The sequence below is a fragment of the Pempheris klunzingeri genome, chromosome 21 (assembly GCF_042242105.1).
Source record: "Pempheris klunzingeri isolate RE-2024b chromosome 21, fPemKlu1.hap1, whole genome shotgun sequence".
NCBI lineage: Eukaryota > Metazoa > Chordata > Actinopteri > Acropomatiformes > Pempheridae > Pempheris > Pempheris klunzingeri.
Window position 1 is genome coordinate 19,142,419 of NC_092032.1, and position 21,305 is coordinate 19,163,723.

Consider the following 21,305-nt stretch of genomic DNA (forward strand, 5'->3'; position numbering starts at 1 on the left):
CTTGCCATCATGTGTCATCAGCTGGGCGGCAGAGTCAGACTCCAGGCATGTTTCAATCAACAGCCAAACAGAAAAGCTTGACAGCACGAGTCGCACACAACACCAGAGCGCCCAAGGACTTCGATCAGCTCGGCTGAGATATTAGACACCAGGAAGAACGACATATATCAAGCTTTAAAAAAAACATGGGGAAAGAGACACCAGCATGGGTGACCTGCTGAGAAATAAAACTACATATGCAAAGCAAGTCTTCAAGTAAAGGATGTGGGTCATGTGTCTCCGGATAACGGCGCAGTCACACATACAGTACAGAGGTTCATGAACAGACTCATTAATATTCTCTCAGTCAGTGCCCTCATCTAGATTTCTCTCTCTTTGCCTTATTAGACCCCTGAAGAAGTCCTTTGCTCCCTCCATGGGATCTCTGCAGTCTTAAAGCTACAGTACGTTTATTCTGTGGCCACATCTGATCAAATTGGTTGGAAAAAAGGTCCTTTTAGAAACTGTTCTCTTGGATCCATGTTGGATCTTTACTGTTTTTCCAGTGTGGATGAGAAGTTCATTAAAATAGAGAGAAAAAAAGAAATAAGGAACTTTGAAATTGTGTTAAAACCCCAGAACAACTTACTCAATGGACCTTGTGGTCAGATTGTTTGTTTAGAAAGTGTCTTCATAGTTAATCCACAAAAGAGTATCAACAACTTAAGTTTTCATCCGTAAATTGTTCAATATTATCAAATAATCACCTTAAAAAAAGAATAAGAGAATATAAACTCTAGAATATTGTTCATGGACAGAAGGGGGAAAAAAAACAATAATTATTAAGAATTAACTCTGAAATTAAATCAAGATGCCACAACCATTTCCTGTGGGTGAACATGTCCAAATAGCAGAATTTAACTCCAACAAACAGAACAAATCTACCACAGTTAATGAAGGCTGGAACCATCTTTCCGTCTGCACTCCTTGTTGAGGATTATGTTTGATCTAATGGGCATAATTACACATGAAAAGCCTGCCTAGTCCGGTATTAAATAACAGCCATGGGAGATGCAAACACTCATTTGAGGCCAAGTGTGGACATCCGCAGATGCAATCCCACAAAATCCTGCCTTTGGTATTTCAAATATAGCAGGAGAGCTCAATTCCTCTGAGGGATCAAGAAAAAAACCCATCAATGCCACTTACAGATTCTGCGATTACCAAACCTGCAGCTCGCAAAATGAAAACACCAACTGCCCCAGGTTCACCGCTGTTCTCACCCATGGTTTTTTGGCAACAAAGCTGAAAAATTATTTATTTTCCAAGAAAAGCAGGGAGGGAAGCAAGGATACGGTTTGTTTGATCCAACAGCCAGCTCATGCTTTCACTCAGGCCACCCGAGGAGCGGACAGATTATCATCGGGTGTCTGGGAGGAAGCAGAGCTGCAGGATCAGTCCCCAACCCACGAGGTTATAGGCCTCTGGATGCAGATAAAGCTTTCCCATTCTATCAAATGCCTCATGGAGAAAACCAATCCCAAAAGTGTGGCACAGCAGACCTGTCAGACTCACTAGTGCAAAGTAGTTAAATTATAAGACAGGTAACTGCAGCCATTTCATCACAAAAATGATTTCTTGAAAAAGCCTGCTGGCAAGACTTAATCCCAGACATTCAGCAGGGCTTTCAAAAAGAAACTAGGTTCATTTCCCCTAAAAATATATCATTTTTAAAAAGTAAGTAAGTAAAATGTACACACAGGGAATGTCTTAAAACCAGCTCCAGGTGTGTTGCCTCTAGTGAGAGGTAGCATCAATACCCACAGATCCTCCAAGGTGACATCAAGTACGTACATGTTTTGTCCAAACTGTGAGCCTTTAAACCAAAGGAAACCTCCAGGATGCACACCAGGAGGCGGCACATCTGACGCCGGCGAGTCCAGCTTTCTCTGGACGGAGACACTCGCGGCTCTCTAATTCTAATTCCTCGTTTCCTGTCAGCGAGGATGCGTTCGTAACACGTGCCAGAATTTGATTTGGAGGGAATCCATGTTGATTCAGTTAGTGGGAATGAATGAGACACTCACTGTGAGGCCACATTTGGGGATTTAGGCTGCTAAACTAGCTGCATTCTCCCATCAAACTCTTTCTTGATTACTTACTTATTTATTTTTATTCATTTGTTGTTTATTTTTCACGCAAAAACTCCTTTTCCTGGTTCTCAAATATAAGGATTAGCTGTTTTTCTTGGCTTTATACCACAAAACTTAAGTTAAAAGGCAGTCTTTGGGGTTTGACTGGACAAAGACATAGATGAGGAGATCCATACCACTGTCTTGTCTGTGGGTTGAGTAAAAAGCAAGAGCCAGGAGGTGATTATCTTAGCTTAGCATTAAGACTAGAAGATGGTGGAAAAACACACCTGACAGCACCTCGCTAATTCACATGTTGTACCTTGTTTGATTAAGCAAATTGCCTCGTGGCTCCAGCTTCATAATTAACACTCAGACGTGAAGTCGTATCATTAATCTCATTCCAGCAAGAAAAACACATAAGTGTGTTTTGCAAAATGTCAAGCTTTTACTTTTTCCTTCCCGTTAACAGCAGGTGTCTTTATCCGAGAAAGACGTCTCACTCAGCACAAAGCTCAGGAGCCAATCCAGGTGAACTTCCCCTCGAGTGTGGATGAACAGCACCTGGTGCAAAGCGCTGCATGTAAATCCAGCCTTCTGAGGAGCGAGCTCGACGGAGAGAGAGAGAGAGAGAGAGAGAGAGAGACACCAAAATGGACACCTGTGGGCCCCTCCTGTTGCCATGACCACCAGCATCAGCAGCGGAGTCACAGTAGCGCTATCGTCACCGGCGGGAGAATCAGCGATTCCTAAACAAATTAGCCCGGAGAAAACTGCTGAGGCTCGAACCCTTTAATTACATCAACCTGAAAACAAATTATAGGCCGTCTCTGCTGCGCGTAACAACTAATGCTCATCAAACAAGCCTCCACTCCTCCTCCTCCTCCTCCTCTTCTTCCACTCCATCATCAGTTTGGAACATTTATATCGGGGTATTCATTCCCAGGAGAGACGGAGAGAAATGTCAAGACAAGGGAGACATGGCTTATCCTCCCCTCCCTGGCCTTTTCACTTCACGTTCTATCACTCCCCTCCATTCTTTTGGATCCACTCTGTCTCTTTCTCTTTTTATCCTGTCATCTACATTGTGAGGAGCATCTGCGGTTCCTCTGAGCCTCGTCTGTGTAAGCAGAGCAGGCGAGGTGGGAAGCAGAGGCGCTGTCCTCAGAATAGTGAAGCATAATAGCTGCATGTGATTTCAAATTCTGCCGGCGGTGGAGCAAAATGAGATCATCTCTGTGTTTGAAGGATCGTCTACTTTAAAAAACCGCTTGTTGCCGTTGGAAGAAGAGAAAATTGAGGTTTTGTTAATTGGAGTTATGTCTTAGAAAGCTATGGTGCTCAAGGTCTCACAAACAGAGAGGAAATTATCAAAAACGCATTTCTTCTATTAAAAAATTATCTTTGTTGTTGTTTTTTTTAATAGGAAATAGTTGTTGAAATAGTAATTTGACTCTAATACTCTTAAAATAAGGCACAGTTGAACTGCTTGCATCTCTTTTGCCCCTTTTCCTCCACAGGAACGTTCCCAGAGGCCCATTTCAGGAGCCCAGGAGCAGTGTTTTGGTCACAGGGACTAAACGTAGCTCCTCAGCTGTAGCTGTAGCTGTAGCTGTAGCTGTAGCTGTACCTGCTCTGGGTGTGGCACTTTCAAACGGCCTGAGAGCCACTGGGCAGATTTTCAGAGCTAAACAAAGGGTCAAACACGAAGCTCAGACCTGCCAAAACCTGCATACAGCCTCATTCAATTAGTGGTGACACTAACATCAACATTGGACGAAGCGTTGGACATTTTTTCCTAATTGTTCCACTTAGAAACAAAGTTATATTGTTGGCTTCCCAGCTAGTTTAAAAGAGCAACAAAACTTCATTTGTTATTTGCTTCATTGCAGGAAAAATATATGACCAAACAAGGAGATCTGTGTACTGGAGTTGCACAACAATGAAATGCATGAAAGCATCACTGTCATCTTGTAATCTGTCACCAGTTTAATTTGTCAGAAGGAGTGGAAACGCAACAATAAGGCACAGGAAGAGTTTAGTATCTGAACTTTGTATCAACAACAGTTTAATCATTACTCATTGGAACCACTGATCAAGAAAAAACTGGCCATCACTCTCTGGTTCCAGCTTCTCTCTCTGCGTTATATCTTTGGATTTTGGACCGCTGCTTGAGCAAAACAAGATATTTTAGGACGTCACATGAGGCGATGCAGGAACTTATTATGAGCATTCTTCACCACGCTCTGACATTTTAATCACAAAAATAATGAAACAATCACCAAAAGAAACATGTTAAACACAGAAGTGAAGGAATTGTTCCTGTTCTAAAAAGTTACATTCCAATTTATCCCAAAAAGAAAATGTGAGAAATTGTTTCCAGGAGCGTGTGCCGCTGCATAACCCTGAAGCTCTTAATATATTCATTAGAAAAACATTAGTTTGAGTCCACGTCCTCCTGCTTACCTTTTTGCCGATAGAAAGACAAGTGCAGCAGCCTTGTGAAGGGAAGTCATATTGTTTATCTCCAAACCATTACAGTGCCATCCAGGCACTAAGGCAATTAATTACTGAATTATACCATGCTGGTGCACAATGAATGCAATAGGCCCTTGGGGCTTTTTTCTCATTACCAGGTACACACTGTCCTACAAAGGCGAGGCAGGGGAGGCTTTTAATAACATTTAGTATTCAGATTAAACTGTTGTATGCAGCCAAAGCTCCGGCTTCCAGGGTTTCGGCTCCAAAGTGGGATCAATTTACAATCCAATTAATTCAAATTGTGTGGAAACATGTTCACAAGGAGGAAAACAATCGGCTGTCCTATTAAGGCGAAGACAAACAGGGGTCTGGAGCAGAAACAGGGGGGGACTCCTGATGTGTTTGACATGCCTCTTTTGATGATTCGGTACCAATACGACAATAAAGGGGCCCATTAGAGGACTTGAAATCCTCCTGTACTTAAACGCGTCGCAGTAAGTAATTGTTGTTGTTGCCACCGAGGGCTCTGCTATTGATCTGATGATCTCATTTTGACAAGTGCCTCAAATGAAAAGCAGAAATATAGGCAGTGCATGTAGATGGAGGTTAGCTATAGTGTTCAAAAAGGAGTATCTCCATCTCACGTTCTGCCTCAACCCAAACACTTTCCAGAAAGTTTTACTGCCACCTTAAGTAGTTCAGCTTAAACTTGATATTGATGGTGAAATGTGGATTCTTGACCCAAGAAATCAATAAACAAATCTCAACGACTGATCCGCTTGTTTTAAAGGAGGTCTTTGTCAGCTGATGCAGGAGCTTAGTTGTCATGAAGATGGTCGAGTGGTCATCAGATGACCTGTGAGATCTGGTCAAACGCTCTGGAAAACAGCTAGTGAGTGGATCACGTGTACAGCTGACACATTAAACCACCCAGCATCGGAGAGGAAGACCATGAGATGTGACTGAAAGCCTCTTTTTTTGAACATTTTAAGGGTGAAATGACCATGCTTATCTACATATTTGTAAAAAGGAAATAAAATTACAAAAGCTTGTCTCCCACCTACAGTGGTTGAACTTCAATAAAGACATTTTTTTCAAAAATATTTTAAAAAATTTCCTATATTTCTAAAAGTGGCCTACTTTTCAACAGTATTTTTACAGACCGTTTTATACTATAAATAAAATAAAGAATAAATAAAAACTAACCTCAATTGCAGAAAAACTTATAAAATATGATACATAATTTTACAATCAAGTCAAATAAACTATGCTTTTCTATACATTTGTAAAAAATATATTAAAATATATATATATAGAATATATAAAGCATAAAACAAATATATATATAGATAATATATCTAAAAATATAAACATCTTGTCTTATTGTCTTGTTAAAGTTAAAATCTGTCTATAAAATCAAATAAACTTAGCTTTTCTTGTGAAAACTATAAAAAGCATTATGAATTATAATTAAATGCATCTTTAATTTTTAAAAAAATAAAATAAAATACTGAGTATTTACTACTATCGCTGCATGTCTCAGCTATTCTCCATCTGCGTCTTTGTGTATGTCTGCTAAAGTGTGTGTGTCAAACAGGGTCAGTTCCCACTGCGCCACATGTGACCATCAACCTTCCCGCTGGCAAGGTGCTGAGCGAAGCCTCGCCGGCTGCCATGGCGACGCACAGACACCGAGACGCCAAGTGTAGCAGAAGGGAAAGCTGGCCGGCCCACTTCGTCATTCTGCTTGTGTGCTGATTCAGACTTAAGAACAGGTAAAGCAAAAAAGAACGAGGGGGGGAGCGAAGTCAGTGAAGCGCTTCCCTGTGGCAGTAAAGACACATTAGAGGCCCAGTGGAGGATTTGTGATGGATGAAGTAAATGGGATGCTGCTGCAGACTCCCTAGTGGACAGGATGATATGAGGACGTTTCTTTTTCCTCACTGCTTGGCTAAGTTATCTTCTGAGGAGCATGTGTGAAATTCGCAGGGATATTTTGCTTTTACTGAGTAATATAGAAAAGCATTTTTAGTCCTCCAACGTGTGAAAGACCAGTCTATCAGTATCAAAGCAAATCACACATATGTGACATCTAATTTCAACAACCCGTCTCTGCACTGTATCCGTCTGGATGAAAATGAAAGAAAATTATTCATTTCGGCAGCCTTTTCCCTCCATCCCCGCCACCCATGACTTGTTTTACGTCCAACAATGATCTGTGGAATGGCTGCCAAGCACATAAATCTGGCTACGGGGACAGGCTCATTGGCAGCACTGAACAGAGTGAGCAGCGGTAAATCCAAAGACAGTACGTCTTTATTATGGTGTGAATGGATGGAGCGACAGAGAGGTACGGAGAGAGAGAGAGAGAGAGAGATCTGGTTCGAAGTGTGAAGTGGTGGATGGAGTGGAGAGGAAATGTATCGGGTTTTCCATCCACCACTAAAATTATCACCCGCCACACAAGTGAGGCTGAAATAGATCAAAATGTGAAAAACTTCAAGGCAAAATGTGCTCCTGCAGTCAGGTGATATGAGGGAAGAGCAGTGTGATTTAAGTTTGCATCCTTTAGAAGCCAATAAATATTGACAGAGACCATTATGTAGGCCGAAGTAGACAAGCCACCATCACTGTATATGAAGGATTCAGATCCCGTAGAATCAGCTATATGCTGGAAAACAACAGTAAGATTAGGGCTCTAATCCACAGATCTTTGAACGAGATTTAGTCCAATTAACAGATATGAAATCAATTTCTCTTTCATACATCTTCCTCCTCATTTTCTATCAAATTGAGCCGAGCAGGGACCTGCTGATTGGCCGATTGTGAGCCAGTATCTTTTGCTTGGTTTTACAGCATCGTGGGTTATATTACCATAATAATCATGGAGTTTGATGATTACACTCATAAACTAACCACCAGTGACTCCAACTCCACATCCAGACTGTGGCGACCGAACAGAAGTGTTGTGTGTCATAACCGGTTTTAACCATGTTAGCCTGCATGCAGCATGTTTTACATTCAGAATTTGGTATAAATCAGAGGTTGTTTTTACTAAGTGGTGGCTCATGCCGAGCCGTTATCACCCAGTTTGAACTTCTCCTGTCATGAGATGTAGTGGGACTTTTAATCTGTTCATAGCACTGAGTAAATATTCAGGAGCTCGCTTAAGTCATCAGGATTCGTCCGCTGGGAACCGTGAATGGTAAAGTGCAATCTAGCCATAGTTGAGATACTTAACTCAAGACTTGAGTGACAGATATAGCTCATATATATATATATACAGTGATAGAGTGCTGCACCTCTAGTCTAGTTAAAAACCAGACAAATCCCCTGCTGATCATCTGCCTTTGAGCCTCATCCTGTCTTTCTTTTATCTGCCCTCCTTTCCGTGATCACCATCTTCCCTCCCTCCTCATTGGAGCTCATTGCCAAGCTTCCATCACATCACATCCCTTTAGGGGTTGTGTCCTTGTGTACCAGAGAAAAAAAAAAAAAAAAAAAAACCTCTAACAATCTCAATCACGGCAGGCATGTGTTGTGGCATCTCTACCCTACAGACACAGCACAGCATGTGGCCTTTTCCACAAAATGTCCCCAAACAAGTTTCGCCAGGTTCAAAAGGGGAGGTCACCCTGAACAAAATACATTTTAACAAAGACCTTCCCCTCCCGGGATAACAACCATATTAACAACTCTCCTCCTGGGCCCCCAGCCTGCCAGAACCTGCCAGAAAAAAAATGAAAAACTTAAAAAATGCAACCCCCAGTGCCCCATCTGACTGCAGCTCAACCAAACCACACCTGCAAGCCAGTTTTTTATGAGATGAAATAGCTTTCAAATTCAATCCTTAAGTCAAATCTGAAAGCTAAATTAGATGCCCATAGCTAGAAGTGTAGACAGAGGCAGGGAGTTATCCGATTACCTGGCCGGCAAAAACAGGATGCAGGAACAAAACAAAAAAAAAAAATACAGTGGATTTGTGTTTTATAGCGTCTGTACAACCATTAAACCACCATATGCTGCTGTTGTGGATATTCCTGTTCTCATGATGCTTTCACGAACGGCGGTTGTCACAGATTGTCATGTCCTTGTAATAAATAATGAAGGCCCAGAGTCCCAGATGTTGGCATAAAAGAAAAGTGGGTCAGGTGTCTGGCTGATGCTAACCACAGCGCTACAGGAGGAGCGGGCAGACGGCGCTGAGTGTTCAGCCTAATCAGGAAACTGCAGGCAAAGAAAGGATGTTTAAGGTTTGCCGTGCTTTGATATATATATATATATATATATATATATATGCACATGTGTGTGTGCAAAACTGGTCACATGACAGCCATCAGTTCCACCTGAGGCTGGCAGGGTGTAAATTCAGAGCATGAGGAGTCTGGTTGACGTAGTTCGTCTGTTTCATTAAAAGGTCAGCAGGTCAGGTGCACAGTTGTGTCACTGGTGTTGTAAATTACTCCGAGGGGTCTTGTACAGCTCTGTCAATACATCATTCACCGTGCTGCAGGGTGGGGTTGTGTGGTGTGGACCTTCACAGCTCAATGATGTTACAAAAGCTCATCCATCTAAAATACCACACATCCATCACCCTTCATATCTGCCTCCCACCTCCGGGTCCAGCGTCCCATTGGCATCTGATCAAAAGTGACACATAAACCCCAACAAACGCTCATCCAGCCAGCCATCACAGGATCATCACACTAATCCTGCTGTTTGCAGCGTGCCGCTTCCCCTCCCGTCGTAAATCGACCATAAACGATCCGGCTCGTCAATCATATCTGGATCATTTGATGAATCGCGCGCCACACCCACATCAAATTAAAGCTCCTTATTCCAGGTAAAAAAAACCCAAAAATATCCCTCCAAAGTTAAAAAGGGTCTCCTCTGGTCTTTGCTCACCCATAAAACTAAACTACACACGAGGTTTATGAATGAAAACATCCATTATACTACATGACTGTGCCTTTATGATCACTGTTTTAACCATAATGGCCGTAACATATCTAGTAGCTATGATTTATCTTGCACTGCACAGATACCCTGTATGTTTTATAAATACATTCATAAAACAAGTTACCGGTGAGAAGATCAGACACCATGATGCTATAATAATAAATACAATGAGGTCAGATTTTACAACACTGGGAAGTTACGATGGAGGCAGTTATTAGCTGCTCCACAGTGTTCTGCAGTCTGTACACTATTTTCAGACATATTAAGGCAACAAACGTGCAAATCCTTGTGATTATACTCAGAAACTATTAGTCTGCCTTTGCCCGTATTGAAATCAAATGTTTATCAATCAATCAAAAGCTTTAAATTAAAGACCAGGTTTCTGTTTTTTCCAAAGCAAACTGGTGTTTTTACATCAGTTATTAGAATTACATGCATTATTATTACATATACTGCCTCATATTTTTACAGCCAGGAAATATCAGGTGAGCGTATGTAGTTTGGATATAAGCTGATTCATATATTACAGTATTTGGGGGTTAAATGTGGCCCAAAAATCATCTCCCCATTCATCCATCGTCTATACTGCTCATGTTTAAGGGGGCTTAAGGGCGGAGGCAGGAGGCGGGGGTCCCCCTGGACTACAAAATGCAATAAAACTAATGAACAGAACAATGAACTGTCTGTACATCGCTCTGCCTCCACTGGCCCCCCCTCAAGCGATGAGTTAACTTTAGTGTAAAGATGTTGATTAAGTCAGCGGCACCTGTCTGTAAGCTCCATCACAGTGAGTAGCTTCAGACCCCCCCCACCACCACGGGAATTAAAAATTATAGAAATGTGTTCCTTTATGTGCGAGTTAACGATCACAGTTGAAATAGCCGCTGGTTTATTAACCACGTGAACACATTAAGCAAGTATATGGATACATATACACAAGGTACGGTGGCTCAGAATGACCAAACAGGACAATCCAAATGAGCTACAAAAGCAAAAACAAAGTTCAATGCAGAGAAGGAGAATTAGCATGATGCTAATAAAGCATGTTGGTCCACCCTTTAGTTCTTTTGGCTCCAGGACCTCTGTGCTGTGCCAGATTAGTGTTCTCACTGAAGTGAATGAGGAGGTGTTGTTGTGCTGTTGTCGGCCTCCGTGTATTCAAGACAAGAAAGACAAACAATTATTTAATTATCAGAAAACTACTTTCATTTTACACTGCATTTTTGTTTTGTTGCACGTCATGGTGTTTTCTAAAAGTCCAAATTTAACTCCGAATGAGATTACACTGTGTGGTATTAATTACTGTAAATTACTTTTCCACATGAGTGCATCTGCGTTCTGGATTCAGGGAGCTACTTTCCCTGAATCCAGTCTTTCAGTCTGCCCCCTCTCTACGCAGCAGCAGCAGCCCTTTGAATTCACGGAGGAGAAGTCATTGTCACCAAGGTCGATGGATTTTCAGGTGTGTTGGAGTAGTGTAAAAACACTTGGAAAAAAAAACCCAGAGTAGTGAGGTGTGATGGCACCTTGCAGGTCCGTCCTCGGGGGATGTTTGACCCAATGACGCATGTCTGAAACCAGACTGCAGTTGACTCAGAGGAGCGAAGACCTTCATCCTGAAGCCTGGAACATGCTTCATGCACACTCCTCTGCACAAAACATCCACACCCACCAAGGCACAGATATGGATCCTTCGGGCTTTAATGGAGAGAGCTGCCATTATCTATATTACGTGGGTACAGATAAGGAATGCTGCTGAAACGTTTTATGTTGAAAGTATAAAACAACATTCACAGATGAGGTCTGTGGTGTTGCTCCCTTTTGCAGCTGTGTTTTGAATATCAAACAATGTAATCACCAAAAGTCCACAGACCAAACTGATTTCAAGAGGCCTGCAGCAAGATCTTTTACCGACTGAGCACTCGCACTTGGGACTCTGAATCCTGCTCCATGTATTTGCTCACATTACACATCCAACCATTTCTGTTTAAGTCTTGTAATGCGCTCAAGAAAACAAAGTGCACTGCAACACGCCTTTAACAGCAGACATTTTGACATGCCAGAGCTGGAAACCCACAGCTGGAGCTACTTACATTTCTTACTTGATTAAACACATTCCATTCAGTATGCCAGTTTCAGGGCCTTGGCATCGTGCACGCAGACCAGCGTGACTTACTAGCAAACTACAGTGGAAACCCAGACATAATTCATTCATATTCTCTGGTTTTAAATCATTTAAGGGAAGGAATCACTGCTTTTCTTTGTCTTGTATGATACTAAATGAGATATTTGGGGAGTTTTGGACTAAAACACTACTCTGGAAGTAGTGTTGGGAATTTTACAGACTAAACAATTAATCAAGAAGATAACAGTAAAACGTGTTAGTTGCAGACTTATTGGATTGCCAAAAAATTAACTAGCAACAATTTTGATAGTTGATTACTTGAGCAAGTTGGTTCCAGCTTCTCAAATGTGATAATTTACCTCTTTTTCGCTGGGTTTTAGACTGCCAGATCATTTTCTAATATATTTTGGGGGATTTTATATCTTTATTAGATGGTGATGGTGGAGAAATTACAGGAAACAATAGCGAGACAGAAAGAAAAAAAAAAAAAAAAGATCCCTGGCTGGATTCGAGTCGGGGATGTTGGGGTTCACAGAGAGCGTCTTAATTCTTAAGACATCGCTCAATCAAAGAAGAAAATCCACAGATTCATTCATCGATAACAATAACTGTTGTTGTTGATGTTATTCTCAAAAAGAATCATTTACGTACACATACCACCACAAAGACGAGCCAGGATTTACTGGCATGATGACTTAATTAGTATATTCAAAAACAAACTACGTCATCCTGGAAGTTCACTACCTGCACATCTACACAGGCTGCTGAAGGGTGCATTACACCACGTGAAATCACTTGAAGCTGAACCTGAGCTGTAAAAGGAGACACATTTTAATAGATTTGGCTTTGAAATGGAAATGATTGTGCATAAAGGCAGATATTTTATGTGTAAACTGCAGTGTCCACAGATACCATCCGGCCTGTATTCTGTCAGTGTCGTGTACGAAGTGAAACCCCCTCTGCAGATCCAAGTTTTCTTCTTTCTCATCAACTTAATGGATTGTGAAAGCAAGGTAAATGATTTTCCTCTGACAACAGAGGATGCATTAGCCTTCACCATTCGTCACCGTTTACAATCCATCCTGCAAACAGAAATAACGGCATCTATCATCGGAGGAGACACCCACAAAACAACGGGAACACCAAGGAGACGATGATGGATTCAAATTGGATCCTTTTCAGGTTTCCCGGGCAGGAGAAGAAACGAGCGGAGCCAGATGCCACAGGTTCAAGGCTTCCCCCCAAAACAGCATTAAATACTGTCATTAAGGATAGATGGACAAGTCAGCGGGTCTATCAACACACCCATATGTGTGCATGTTCTCATTGTAGATAAAGCGCCGGGCTGCAGGAAGAGGAAATGCGCAATATCAGCTCACAGGCCTGCTGCAAACAATCGAAACGATGCCTGGAAGAACACAATGATAACTGCATTAAATAACACATCTACTGATGTGTGCAATTCTCTGAAAGAGTCTCACTTTGTGGGATAACCTTGGAGGTCCAATTCAATTGCCACTTTAAACCTCATCCTGTTCTCATCTCCTCCTCCTCTCTGGTTTCCTTTTTTTTTTTTAACCGCAAATTAAATTTACCCAAGCAATGCAGCCCTGTATTTCAGTCTGCCCATTCACTCACCCTCTCCTCCTGCTGAGGAGGAACCCCCGCTGGCAGATACGGAGACCTTAGCTCATTACAGAAGGTCAACACTGGCACCCCATCAATTGTCAGGAAGCTCTCAAAAAAGAGCCTGAAATTGATTCATCACTGGCAGCTCTCTCTCTATCTCCCTCTCTCTCTCTCTCACAGGGCATCATGTGACAAACATTATGAATAGAAATGCGCAGATGCAGCACAACGATGAGGAGGTGAAGAAAGAGGCTAAAATATACATCAATATAATACTGTATCATGATGATGAGACTCACCTTAATCTATTCATATATATCTTTTAATCGTAAAAGGAAGAAAAAACAACTTGGCAGATATATCAGATCCTCAAAGCACAGGATATGTGAGCAGATCTACTTCTATAGCATGTTAAAGTGGAGAAAACAAGTCTTCCTGGTGTTACAATCAACAGATCGAATCTTCTGAGTGCACTTCATTTGTATTATATGGACAGCAAATGTGTCCAGGTGACTATATAGATAAATTAAATGCATGTAATGTTAATACATTTGATATATTAATATCAATAAATAGTGATTCAGTGACTCAATCAACTTACTATCGTTCTATTAATTTTTCAGTCATGTCAGAAAATAATGAAACATACAACACAAAATCCCGAGCAACCTCAGATTACTTGTTTTATCCAACCACAAGTCCAGAAAAACACAGATATTTGATGTTATCTGACGTCGTTTGATCGATGACTCACAGATCAAATTTCTTGTCAGTTAATTTTCTGTCACTGACTAATCCACACACTGGGTTATGGAATTAAAATATAACGACACTAACAAAAGCATTAAAATCAAGATCACGTTCATCAAGACAGCGAAGAACATGTGAAGAACGAGATAAATAGGTTTCGTGTGGGAAGGAAAAACAAGATATGAGATTACTTGACTTGCATTTTCTTTCTATCTGCATGACAGAAACTCCTGTTTCTGGGGAAAAACTTAATTCATTGGACTTATTAATGGATGTTAATGGAGAAATATTAAACACACGAGGGGCATGGGCGTTTTTTTTGCTTTCACAGGAGGAAAGAAAGTTTGAGAATCAGTGGACAAATAAGTTTCAGCGCTAATCTCACTAATCATTTGTAAAATATCAGCAGATCTTAAGGTATTATCAGATCTTACTACACGAACCAGTCTAAACTGTTCATTAATGGCCGCCTTCAGAGACCAGACGCAATATTCTCTGCTGATGCTGAACGTTAAATAGGTGCAGTACAGTACTTTGTGAGTGGCACTGTGAAATCATTTGTTTTCTTCAGGTATCGTTGAAGTAAACAAGCCGAACCGGGTTTCCCCGTCACTTCCTGTTTTGGCTTGCTGACCTGACCACTTCCTCCTCTAAACGCTTATCTTTACACAGCAAGCAACTTGTGCTGCAGATAGCGATCGTGAAATTAAAACCTCCGATTACCGTGACAGGAAGTGTGCATTATCGGTCTAGTTAGTGTGAGATGAGAACAGCAGTGAGAAAATGTGGTGGAAACGCTGATGTTCAGACTAAAGCTGCTGCAAAATAAAGCATCGCCGCACCAGGAGAAAAGATTATTCCTTTTTATTTCTGTCAGCTGTGAGGGAGTTTTCTGAGGCAAAGACGGAGCAGGGGAATAAAGTTCAATCATGTGCTTTGTGTAAACAGCCAGAGATTGGAAGAAATACATTAAAATCTACAAAATTCAACATACACAACTTGTAAGTTTATCAAATTGAGACAAAACATTAAAATTAACTACAGATCAAGGGAGTAGCCATCAGTCTTTAAATAGCAACAACAAATGTTATCTCAAGACACTTTCCATAAAAGAGCAGGTCCAGACCAAACTCTTTAATAAACAGAGAGACCCAACGATTCAAGAAGTCAGAATGAAGTATCCAAGAATCCCAACATGAGCAAAACATCAGGCATTAGGTGGCAATGGCAGGGGAAACTCCCCTTTAACAGGAAGAAACCTCGAACAGAACCAGGCTCAGAGGTGAGACAGGCAGACAGACAGACAGACAGAGCACGATAATACTTTGATAGAAAATACAAAATAATTTCTATCAAGTCCATCAAATACAAGTTCCAAAATACTATTTTGTATATATAATTAATATATAATACATTTATCAGTAAAGCCGCCCATCCCTGCCAACAGTGCTCCAAGCTTTTTGTCCTGCAGTGTACAACAACCCAGAAGATGTCAAAACTATGTCTCTGAAAAACTTTGAGGAACTGCAACAATATGAAGAAAACAAAAAGACAGTAGTGTGTGAACTCCAGGTGAATTAGAAAAAGAAAAAAATCAATATGGTAAAACTTCTGACACAAATTACCCAGGATCCCATAAAGGCCGCTTTCTCCCAACAGATGGGAACCAATTAGCCACCTGACTCCCAGAAAACACTTGGGCAGCCGTGTGGAGCCAAGATGCAAATGAGGCTGAGGGAAAGGTGGAAGAGGACCTGCCAACGTCTTCAGAGAGGAGAAATTAATGAAGGAGACAGCGGAGTTGCAGTTTTGGAAAATGGAAAGAGAATAAAGTGGGAAATGATGTATGGAGGGCACGCAGAGCTGGACTGAAGGTCCCCGGAGAGGTTACAGAAACAATGAGCAGAGGGCGAAAATATCTGTTGATGGAGAACGGCGTCTAATCCTGCAGACGGCGAATCCTCCATCAGCCGGCATCAGCATCAGCTCGACATATTCAATTTGAGGCCAACGTGGAACCATTGATCTAGTTAATGAACATCTTGTCATTTTTATTTAACTGATGCACTGACTAGACCAGAGGCTGCTAGAACACCACAACTTTCAATCACAGTTAATCCAGCTGTGGTCCTCATTCTGCATAACATACAGCTGTTGGCAGGGCAGAACCTTGCATTTTGAGCTTCTGCAACTTCGCTGTGTGTTTTTAACGCTCTTATGTAACGCCTTGAATCCACCCGGCACTGCATTGTTGAGTTCCGGCTGAGACCCAGCTGCCGGAAGTGACCACTGCCACTCGACACGATGCTTGCGATTCCACCAGCACGTTTCAGAAGCAGATCTCTACTCTGCTCTGCTAAATATACTACTCTGTTTTTGACAGAAGCTGCGTCAAGCTGCACCGAGCAGATGAGCTAAGCATGAAGCCAGACATAGGAGGAAGTGCATAGAGCATCCAGGAAACCTTCAAAGTAAAACACCCTGTGCAGACTCCCAATCGTATATTACATGACTACGTCAGATTTGGTTAAAAAATATATATAGTGTGTGTATGAAGCCGTCTGGAGGACAGAATAACACCACGTCACAGCCTGAATGCACCTTTCTTCATTTAGGGGTCACAAGTTTTTATTTTCCTTCATTTTTTTTGTTTTAGCGCAAAGCCTAAAACGTCTACATCGTAGAAATTTAGCTGCCTATTTCAATTTGACACAGTATAGAGCTGCAACTCATCTCGGAGCCAAACTCCCGGCATCAGATTTCAAACATCTCACATCCCTCCATCGTGAAGAGAAAAAGAGAGAAAAGCCTGGAATAAGATGCCAGGACAAGTTAAACTCCTAAGGACAAACTCAAAACTGTGAACGTGTCTAAAGCTCCATGGCTCAGCAAACTCAGAGGCAATGTTTACCTTCATTCCCTCTGACTGTTCACACAAGGTATCAGGCAGCTGTTAGATAAAGCCAAGTAAATATTGGTAAGTGTGGGTGATATAAGGAGACATATTCCCCCAGGGCTTTAGTCGCCCTGGTTGAATTCCACAAGTCTGCATAATCAGGTGTTCGTCCAAGGACTGCAAGGAAATAACATTGATCCCTCAAAATATGTGCTATTAAATGGAAATCTCACCGATTCTGCTTATGTAGATCAAACTTGACCTATAATTGTAACTAACTAACCGAACCGAGTTGATTTTGCAAACAAGGAATGGAAAATTGGACACCTAAGAGAAATGATGGGTACAGTTGGGTATTTGATGTGTATCCATCTATTCTTTATCCATCCTTATCATCATTTTCTAACAATATATGGCCAAAAGTATATAGACACTCGAACATTACACCCTTGTGTGATTGTTGAGTGTCTGATTCCAAGACAATGAGGTGCTGAATGGGATCGAGGTCCTGTTCTTCTACACCGAACTGGGAAAACCAATTGTCTTTTCTTCAAGGGCTCCACTGGGTTGCATTGCTCTGTACAGACGCTCGTGATGAATCCCACAAACAAATTAAAGGGCGTCATAATATTGCGCAACTCTTATCCTTATCTTGTCACCATAACTTCAGCAATTTAAACTCACAGATGCATTTGAATAACTTAGATAAAGATGTTCTTTGGAGCAGACCTTTGCTCTTTTCCATGCTGTTCTGCATTTTGCTTAAAACAAAGACCACAGTGTTTTAGTGAAATGCGTCAGCAGCTGTTAAATTACCGTGAGCTCAAATCTATGAGAGGTTTTAATGGAGCACTTGTTTGTTTTGTTTATTTATTCGTCCAGATGAGGATGGTGCCGTTTGAAAAATGTGAGTCAGGGGATTCAGAGCGATAACAAACAAGATTTTATAGGTGAAGTCCAGCTTCTCCTTTGTGTGTTCGTGATCTCCAACTGTATAATCACACTAATAACCCCGGTCAAATCCATCACCTCCCACTTAGAGTGCAGAGTGCAGTCAGATTTGAATTGACTGCCCGTCTTTTGCTGCCAAATCCTCTAACCTGGCAGGTTGACAGGTAACCACAACTCTGTCCAAAAAATAAACAACTTGTGAATTCATGTGACTGTTGTTTAGACGTCTCAGCCGGTGTGAACATTAACAAGGTTTAAACAAGAATGCAGGGATGTAAACCTTCACACAACACTTTGATCCAAAGAATATAAACCGTGTAGTTGGATGAACAGCGTGGATCAGTTTGGAGACTTTGCCTATCTCTTAGAAATGGAAGTTCAGCAGAATGAGTGGCTGCGCCGGCTGAGCTCATACGTTGAGTGAACTATTTGCCGTCCTGCATCTTTGTGTTCTTGCAACATGCAAACCTGTCTGTACTCGTTACTACATCGTCTCCTCGTGACTCACCAGCACTGATTCACACTGGATTAGAGATATAGGGACGGGAGCATAAGCTTGACAGAAAACCTCCAAAAAGCAACATCCAAATGACTGCCAAGCTCACAGTGTGCCGACTGGTGTAAGTTTATTTAAGTTAAAACATGTATGGCAACATGCAGCCATCAAGAACAATATATACTGGCACCATAAAAGGCCTCACAGGCCGGTATTCTTCCTTCAGTGGGTAAAACAGACTTTCACCGACTAGTATTGGTCAAAGCTAGAAAAACCTTTAATCCTACATTTCCCATAATGCAACGGACCAGCGTCTTTCGTTAGACTCTCCATGATTGGTAAACATCCATGTCATGCAAACTCCATGACCTCAGGCTTTCATTAAACATGTTAAGTTCCCCAGCTGTAGCTGAGATAATACAAACCCAGACGGAGAAGTGCTCCCCAAGATGAGTAACGTGATGACGTGTGAAGTTGGTGGAGTGCTCCTTTAAAGTGGATCCTGCATTAGTACCTGATTAAAGGTTCATTTCTCCACGTTGTGCTTCTATTATGAATATCTCTTCACTGACTTGCCTTAAATAAAATCATATCTGGGGTCAAGTATCAAGGTAATTTGTTTTTTACAGCACAGGGCTGCACAACAAAGTGGAAGTTGAAGTGTTCAAGCACAAGAGCTGGAGGAGAAATACAGGCCCATTGATTCGTTTTAGCCCCAGGGCCCCCAGGCGGGTTAATCTGGCCGTGATCACAATCTTCAAATTCTTTGTTTTGTCCAGACAACACACCAAACTCCAGAGGAAGTCAGTTCACAACAATATGAAAGAGAGCAACAGGGCAATCACCGATCACCTCAGTCATAAATCTGCTAATCTGAACACACTCACATTGTTATGTAGGAAAATCCCACTGTGGCAGGACTGGATAAGGGCCAGCATGGACAATAGGTGTTAATTTGCCATCTATGCGGCTGTGTTCACACACACACACACACACACATCGGCCATAAATACTCCACATGCAATCTACTGTACGTCGTCAGGAGTGTGAGACACGGTAGAAAAACTGCAGGAAATGATTTTACACATGAGGAGGAAGCTGCTCACAAAGCGCTGGAGGTTTACTGCTCACAGAACAAGAAATCAAACTGACATAAACTCTCATTCTAACACGGTAATCCTGCAGGCAATTAAGTTAGCCGAGAATTAAGAGTTGACACATACTAAATGTTGGATGAAGTCCAGCAGCAGCAAATCAAGCTTTGAAAAAAAAGAAAAAGAAAAAGAGAGAGAGAGAGAGAGAGAAAGAAAAAGCAGGGGGGATTACACGGGTTTTCAAATACATGGAGCAAGAAGAAGAAGAAGACCTACATCCAAATGTAATGAGAAATGAAGATAGCAGCATTCACATTGTCAGGCCAAACTTTACATTTATATTACTGGCAAACCGAATGCAGAGTTTCATTACACAATCTCCTGGAGTCCTCCTCATCTGACCCTTTTTTTTTTTTTTGCCATTTCACAAATCTGAAAACAACAGCTACACGCTGCATCAGGCACAGCGTGGATGGCCTGTGGCACAGCTGGAGCGCTTATCAATTCTAATTCTGCATCTGGAGAGAGGAAACAAGCCACTTACATTTCAATTATCGCCTCGCACCTCCACGACAGAGGGGGCTGAACGTAAAGATGCTTTTGATGAGTGAAATGTTTCACTTGACACACACACACACACAAAGCAGATGATAATAAAGGAAGGATGATACAAGATAAGTGGTCAAAGTGTCTCTGAAGCAGAAACAAAAACACACACATATTTCTTTCTATTAGACTTCAGAATTAAAGCAAAGGTCAATGTTCAAATCACTTTAACAAAGGGTGACAATGACATTAGTGCAACTGGTTAGACCTCCACTGTGAGATGTGTGGTGGAGCTGCAGGAATTCAGATAACAAGACAAAGAAGGTGTGCTTGTGAAACAACAAAAGAACCATACTGATTCACTTACAGCAGCTCTGATCTCTGTGGATCACTGTTAACAAATATGCAGCCACAGATAAGAAATTAGTGAGAATAAAACTAAGAAAGTTGGAAATATTTAAAAGCTGATTTTAACAGAGAACAAATCCATTTCAATTCGGATAATTGCCCCTAAATGAATGCTACAACCAAGCAGCACGCTTTGCATGTCACATTGAACGCATGCAAAAGTGTGCAGACAAAGCCAAAGCGGAGGGATGCGTGCCTCTCCCACCTTTCACCGCAAAACAAAGCAGTCCTCCCCCCTTGGAAATAACTTTGTTGTGTCTCCCCAGCGCTCCAGCCAGACTCCATTCAGCAAACCGTGATTTTGAATGTGGAGCTCACCTTTTGTTAGTTCCTCTGGAGGATAAGAGCAGCAGTCCTCCCCCCCTCTGTCTGTCTGTCTGTCTGTGGGTGTCTGCTCCCCTCGGCTCCTCCGTACATTTAATCGGAACAGCAGCAGCAGCAGCAGCGGCGGGTTGCGAAATTGTTGCTGCGCGCTTCGCCTTGTTTGGTGGGCGGCGTGGCTGTTTTCTTCCTCTGTTTCAAACCAGCGAAAACACAGAAAAGCCCTCCCACTCAGTCCGCTGGCGCTTCACTGGCTCAGCCTCCCTCACACACACACACACACACACACACACACACACACTGAGCGGATCCGCCTTCTCTCTGCAGGAGAAATGTATATAAACGCGCGTCGGAGGCTGCGGGTCCCACGCTGAGGAGGGAGGCTCGTCACCGGGGGCTGTTTGCGGGGTGTGATGTGATGTCTGGCCGGCGGTGAGCAGCCCGAGCAGGCAGCCAGGAGTCCTGCTGCACCGCTGCGCTCCGCTGGCTCTGGTGGCTCCTGCCTGCGCTGCAAAAAATGTCCATCCTGACATGGATT

The 21,305-nt window shown here is 42.0% G+C and overlaps 1 protein-coding gene across 1 annotated transcript in view; it reads right to left on the bottom strand.

Moving 5' to 3' along the window:
- rnf152 (ring finger protein 152) overlaps positions 1-20,851 on the bottom strand; it is a 41,997-nt gene extending 21,146 nt beyond the window's left edge. Inside the window, exon 1 of the mRNA XM_070853283.1 lies at positions 20,765-20,851. The gene's annotated coding sequence lies outside the window, so the exon portion shown is untranslated. The remainder of the gene's footprint in view (positions 1-20,764) is intronic.
- Positions 20,852-21,305: the final 454 nt, after the last annotated feature.